Raw genomic sequence first — 7500 nt, forward strand, 5'->3', positions numbered from 1 at the left:
AACAATTGACCACGGGTGATTATTTGTAGTGTAACCGGAAAATATAAGCAAAAGCAAACCAAAGCTGGTACTAAAAACACACGCCGTGCTTCCCCCAGTCTAGTCCAGTCCAGTCCAGTCCAGTCCAGAGTCCAGTCTATATTTCAAGCTGGCCGATTATAATGACTGATCGGTCTTGGTAAAACTCGGTAGGTGATTAACAACCATTTATGTCATAGATCCGCAGATTACACTCCAGGGGCACCCAACGACCAATTTTGTTGTAAAATGTATTATTATACCCCAGTTAAGTCGTCCTCAGTCTTCAGAGTTTCTACAGCCAGCTCGGATTGAAAGGCTAGAAAAAGTCAGTAATTCCCAGGTAAAACCTCTATCAATAACAAAATTTCCCAGCCAGCTCATCGAAACACCTGTATTTTTGCCAGCCAGCAAGATTCCTCTGGGGAACAGAAAATATGAGGAACAGATTCGTTGGGTGCCCCTGACACTCCGATATGCATAGCAAACTAATGCGAGTGGCACACGAAATTTAACTCAGCATTGATGACAAATAGAGTGAGATGATCAGGTAAACAAATCATTGATAACTACGACTGATACGGAAGAAATTAGCTGGTTTATTTTCTCAAGTTAAGTACGACCATTATGCAGGTATTTTAAGTTGTAATTTTAAGAAGTGTCTAACTTCACTATAGATTTTAATTTAATCTGTAATTTGTAATATTTAGGTACTTCTATATGTGTCCCCAATTAGCTAGGGGCAGTCAACAACCGGATGTCTTAAAATTTGTCAGAATTACCTAAAACGGTTTCCACAATACTTTAAAAGCTCGTTTACTGAGTTTCTAACTGCCCCACAAAATATTTCTTTGTTCGGATGTTCTTGGAGAACTTCGGGTCTGTAGAAATTTTGTGTCGTCCGAAGTTTTAGCAATCCTGGCGGATCTGATCGAAAACTTTACATTGCGTAGTCGTCCTTTTTAGCCCAACAATTTGGGGGACGTTTGTAAAAAAATATTAATATTAATATTAATATTATTATTATTATTATTATTATTATTATTATTATTATTGTTATTATTATTATTACTATTATTACTATTATTAGTATTAGTAGTAGTAGTAGTAGTAGTAGTAGTAAGAGTAGTAGCAGTAGTAGTAGTATTACTATTACAATATTATTATTATTATTATTATTATATTATTATTATTATTATTATTATTATTAACTATTAATTATTTATATTCTTATTTGGTTTCTTTTACAGCAACTATACATTGATTATGAAACTAATACAGGTTTTCAAAACTAATATGATTCTCAAACAAACTTTGGCGAAGCTGATAAAAGTAGTAAATCTTCAAATCTTATGCCATTTCAAAATCATAGTTGACTCTTGCGTTCGTCAATGTGGTTTCCAACCTTTTACGGCGCACACTTCAGACTCTTCAGACTGCTTCCAAAATTTCAGCGTTCAAAAACAATGTCCAACTTAGTGCGCCTCGAAAGCCTGAGTTCGAATATTCGAAACTTCTAGCCCGCGCCTTCTTTCCGAACATTTCTAGACATTTAATTTTCACGAAACTAGCAGTTGGGTTCCCCTGCATTAACTAGCCACAGCTAGAAAAAGACACACTAATAAAGTATATATCATGTTATGCTAGGAGTCTAGCCGGCCTATGACTCTCCTATTATTGGTTCCAATTCTCTGCCACTAAGTTACAGAAGAACAGTGAGAGCGAGACACAGTATACCTCAAGTTGTACTCAGCAATTGACGAATTCACCTTTCTTAACTCTCCTTACCAGTCTAAACATTTCCATATCGTTCTAAAAGCTTACGACTTTTTTCAGTATCATTTAGCGAGTGCTTGCAACGAATTGAACAGTCCTGGCACTTGACTCAGTTATTGAGGTTTGTGAAACTTTATTGGCTGAATCCTCTGTATTACAAGGCTTGATATTTCGTAAGGTTCTAAATCTCGAAACTCGTAGTTCTCTCAATAAACGCTTTCCGTGATCAAGGAATGTAAAAAACTAATTGTCAGTATTTCCTTTCCCACAAACCACGTCCGGTGTAACAAGAACAAATAATCACTAAATTAGGGTAAATAAACGAATCTCTGTGCGGTTTCTCGAGTGTTCATTTTCCTAGTCCATTTCCGTTAATTGTTCTATTATTTTAATTCGATTCAGTTCAATGTAGGCTCGATTTCTTCACAGTTCAACAATACTGAGGGCAGATGATCATCTCAGTGAATAACAGTGGCCAAATCATACGAACTAATAACATATAAGCGTCTTTGTAATTTCTTTGCCGACATCTGTTAGCTGTTTGCCACAGAGATCGCCAAGTTTTCTCAGGCTGTTTCGTCTATCTAGTAGTTCTTGTTATATTGCGTGCAGGTTAATTTTAAGCAACACATGACGTTAGTGTGAGTGCATATAAAATATTTGGTAAATTCTGACAAATCGTTTCAGCCCTGAATTGTCCACGCTGTTAGCAAAAGTAGAAATTTTGTGTGGTCGGGGCACGTGCATTAGAATTAAATAGGGAGTTTAATTAGTTACGATCTACGACGGCAAAGGCCGACGCAAACGTCACCTCAGCCTATAACTTTGCTTTATCACAAGTCTTTGGCGATTATTCAGTCTCCTTCACGTCCAACAATATGGGCGAAGTATCCTAAAAATAAATTGGTACGAGCGTTGGAGTTTAAGCAAAGACGACGGCTACGGCAACAAAAACGTCAGTCCAAAATATAACTTAGCGCTATCGCAAGTATTTTCCGGATTATTCCGTCTTGTTCACCTTGTACAATACAGGCGAATTATCCTGTAACTGAATGGGTACGAAAGGTTTTAAAGTCAAAACAGAAAATGACGGTTTCATTGTTATATGCTCACGTTGTCGTCAAAACCTAAAATTTGGTGATTTCAAGTTGATGTTTTGTGGAGTACGTCAGAGAAACGCACGAAAATTCGTGCTACACGGGCGCGTGCAGCACGAGTATTTTTCCTTTTTTAACCAATAATATTATTTCTTCGTGGCGTTGCCGTAGCTGTGGCCGTCGTCTTTGCTTAAACTCCATAGTACTGGACGACGGCGACGAAAACGTCACCTCAAAAATATGACTTTGTACTTTAATTGTAATTACGTCTTTCGCGATCATTCTATGTCGTTCACGTTGTACAATGTGAACGAAGTATGCTGAAAATAAATTGGTACCAGCGGTTTCAGAGCAAAAATATAGAAGGAAGGGTTTGTATTTGTTTGCTCACGTTGTCATTTTACGTTGTCGTTAAAACCTCAAAACAGAAAAACGCTCTCATTGGTTACTTCGAGGTCACATGACATCTAACAACAAAACTGTTTCCCGCCAAAAGTCTCTGAGCAGGCAACAGTGCAAAATCTATGACGTCAGAGGGTAACCGGTGCACTGTTACCAGCGAATCTTGACCGACGACCGCCGTTGCTGTTGCCCTTAAACGTTTTTCTTTTTTGGCTATAAAACAAATCGCTTAATGACTGGTCCCTCGGGAAATAGTTCATTTTGTTTCCCTGCGCCTCGGGGAAACATTGAGATTCTCCGGAAGTAAAATGAACAGAATGATATTCTTGTGGCGCTCTCGTTGACAACCGTGTCGTAAATCTTAAGGTTCCGTCTGCGGCGTTTTCCCGCATCAAATTATGACAAAACGGGAGGGCCGAAAAACTCTCAATCAGAAACTTCTTTTTAAAATTGTTATTCTCCGTCCCAACCACGCAATCAATTGTGGAACGCTTCTTATCCATTCATTTATTTTTGCTTTTCATGTTATTAATGCTCCCAGCAGCTCGCTATTCCGACGTTCGATATAAAACGCTACCCTTAGCTGCCCACAACCCTAGATTTGATAACGCTCGAAGAGTCACCTTCTGATCTCTCTGCAGTGATCTACTCTTATCAATAGACCCTTCCACGGTTTTTAACCTCCATCTTGGCCGGGGGCAAACACGGCCAAATTTACAGTAAATGTAGGGGATTTCGGCCGACTTTAAAGCGTTGTAGCGCCGCAAAAAAGAGACAGATTTCCAACTTTTGCTACGACTTTAAATAGCGTTATTGATATCATTCATTCAACAGAAAATAAGGCCTTCAAGGAAGGTATGACGTCCGTAAATTCGAATAATAAATCTTCTCATGTTGCTTGTATTTCGCGGCAATTTGCCGTGATGATTTTAGAAGGGCTTGTATGGAATGTTAAACATTCGTTTATGGTCGTTGTAGCCTGAATCTCTCCTTAATACTTCACCAAAATAATTTCAGTATAAATATCGTGGAAGGGTCTATTCATTTGATACAACTTCAGTAGAACAACGCCGAAAATGGGATAGCCCGCCTTCAGTTCTTCCGGGATAAGAAATTTATGAGAGGTTATTTGCACAAGCCCACATTGAAAAGCAATCCATCTTATCATTCTTGCTTGCCGACGGTTATGTCGGTATATCTTTTTGCTCCTCTTCCAATTTACTGAGCCATTAAGTACCTCCTAGTTGGTATTTATATTGATGAAAGGTCAAAAATGACACATCAAAATACAAAAACCGGTGTTAAAAATTGGATTACAAAGAATGAGTGTATTCTTTGTTTTAATCACTGCATTTATAATTACACTTCTCATGGGTAAAATAATAAGCTGGTTGCCAAAGAGAAAGTGCTTTAATTTACCATAACTTGACTTAACCTTGATAACATATTCAATAATCTGAGATAACATACCTTATTTCTAAGTTTAAGCTGACGTCTCATAATACTCCAGTAGCTCTTTACAATACAATTTTACTAGTAAGTAAAATCCAACACACACTATAACACCAGATCTCCTTCAAAAGAGGATTTGTACTGACCAATTTCCGGGACAAAATACACCTTTGAAGATTTATGTCCATTGCCTCGGGAAAATGCCCTATGTGATGTTATATTCGCGCCCTTCTCTTCGTTTTTTAATTGAAACAACTCCACCTCATTGCAGTTGACAGCCAACTGTAATTCATTGCGTTTCTTTCTAAGAATATTTTCACCTTTCATATTTTTGCATTTTTGAATGTGAATTTATCATATAATGTAATTGTGATTTATAACTATGCAACTAAATTTACAATTCAGTTAGCCATGCATGTTATATATCATTTTTTCCCATTATACAATATTACTCGTTTTTTTCGCGTTACTATCAGTTCACGCAATATTAATAATAATACAAATTATTGTGCAAAGTATATAGAATCATCGTGAATCTTGAATCTTAAATCTTCGTTCACAACCCCTAATTCGCAAATAACAATCACATTTTTCACCAGTTTATTCATTTCTGCTTAAAGTCATTCTCAATCTTGCCATGTTATATTTCATGGTAAACTGCACGTATATTTCTTAGAGAAAAGTTGTTTTTCATAAGTGTGCAATAGCACTATACTTTCAAAGAGTAGCGCGGGAAAGATCCAATTAGCATGCTCTTCATGAGTATTTCATGGATTACTATAAACGGACAGGGGGTAAAGACATGCAAACTGAAACATTTTTAACTAAAAATAGTCTCTAAACTTAATGGCCTATCAGAACTTGTATACTTACTTATTCGATCGCTTATTACAGTAACTGCCGGCTTCTCACTCTCTTATGATTAACGAGAACTCGTACTTAATTAAAAACCTGCACGCAATCAAGCCAGCAATAAACCAAACGTATTGCTGTAAAAATTTGAATAAATTGTTAAAGTTAATACTTACTCTTCCTAACTGTGTCCCGGGTGTCATTCATTAGGAAAATTAAGTATGCGGTTCTTGGAAAAAGATTTTCGTGTCAAAAAGGCATCACAAACGTCTAAATCAGGATCCCTGAGCTATACATCACTAAGACGGGATCAAACAAACTTAAGGGTCATTTTCTACAGCTAAAATATGGCAAATTCAGCTACCCAGTTTAAACAGCTAGTATGTCCTTAAAAGTTCTCAGTCCAGCCATATTTGTTTTTCAGGTAAACTGAATTTGGCCGGCGTTGCAGGCGTTTCGAGCGCTAGTTTAGTTTGGATGAGTGCAAAATGCAAGAAAAGAAAAACAACACACTCTGCGGCCATCGAATTGAAGAGGCCGGGTTCGTCTAAAAATTAAACTTGTTATGCCTAAGCACCATTTCTCATAACAACAAACAAATAGAAAAAGAATGTAGAGCATCTAGGACACCGGCTTTAATACCTCTCCAGCTTCAAGGGACCTCTTGTGATAAATTGTAAGTTAAAGTTCACATTTTTCAACTCAAGACATCATGAGTGCTTCCAGGTTATACTGAAGACTGGCCATTTTTTGATAACGGCTCATCTTGTAATCAATACTGAATAACCTTTAATAGGGGCCTGGGCTTCTCGAGTTTAAACACGTCTTTTCTATTAGCTATAGACAGTGGATACGTCACCTTGATAAAACAAACAATCACATCATGGATGATGCAAATGAATACTAAGATAGCACCGACGTTGACGCCGTGCTTCTCTGGGACACAATTCAATGATGATGCATATCAGCTCCGCTTCGCTAAAATTTGCAAGGGAATCGAGAGGCAAAATGAAGTCAACTGAAAAAATTCTAGAGTCCGGTATAATGTCCCTCCGGATGAAAATGGAAGAAAATGACTTATCAGAAGCCGGCAAGATCACCATACGACTGAAATGAATTAGAAGTTAAAAGTTACAGTTAGAAAGTAAACTTCAGCATCAAGCTCAAGGTGCTATCGGCATAAGATCTAAAGCCCGTTGTTATAACAAGGACAAAAAAGAAACACGAAATATTTTTTAACCTCGCGGAAAGAAGGCACTTCAATATGAAAACTATATAGCATTTTTAACTTGAAGACAACACGGTGATTAATACGTACGGACGAGGAAATCTTAAAAGAAGCCAAATGTTTTTATCAAAATCTTTACGCATCCCATGTGCGTAAAGATCTTCTGTCACTTCTTTCAATGACGTTTTTTCTTCGCTGAAGGATCTACCGTAAATCTTGACGATTACTCACAGAAAGTGTGAAGGACACTTAACTAAAGAGGAAATGCTTGAATGGTTCAAAACCCATGACATCATAGTCTATGAGCCAGGGAGCCAAAATTGGCCATTGGGCACCACTCAGGGGGACAAAGGCTAATGTACATCAAAATGTTGCTTGATATCCCTAGTTTATATTTTTGGGTAATAGCAGTGTATCTGGTACAGCTATATGGTGTACGAAGCGTTTTTTACCTCTCCCGCCCTGGCTTGATTTTTCGATTCAAAATCATCACACTTTTCAATTTATCATCAAGTTAAGACATGTAATTGATAATGGTCAAAAAGCTCTGCTTTAACAACTTACATAATTCTACAATACTAAAACACATGTTAATTGACTTATTTGTGATCTGTATTTAGTCACGTGACTGATAACTGGATCAAAGTTCAAGAAGTCAAATCATGGTATTGCTTT

Source organism: Montipora capricornis, chromosome 10 (assembly GCF_036669925.1).
Source record: "Montipora capricornis isolate CH-2021 chromosome 10, ASM3666992v2, whole genome shotgun sequence".
NCBI classification, from domain to species: Eukaryota; Metazoa; Cnidaria; class Anthozoa; order Scleractinia; family Acroporidae; genus Montipora; species Montipora capricornis.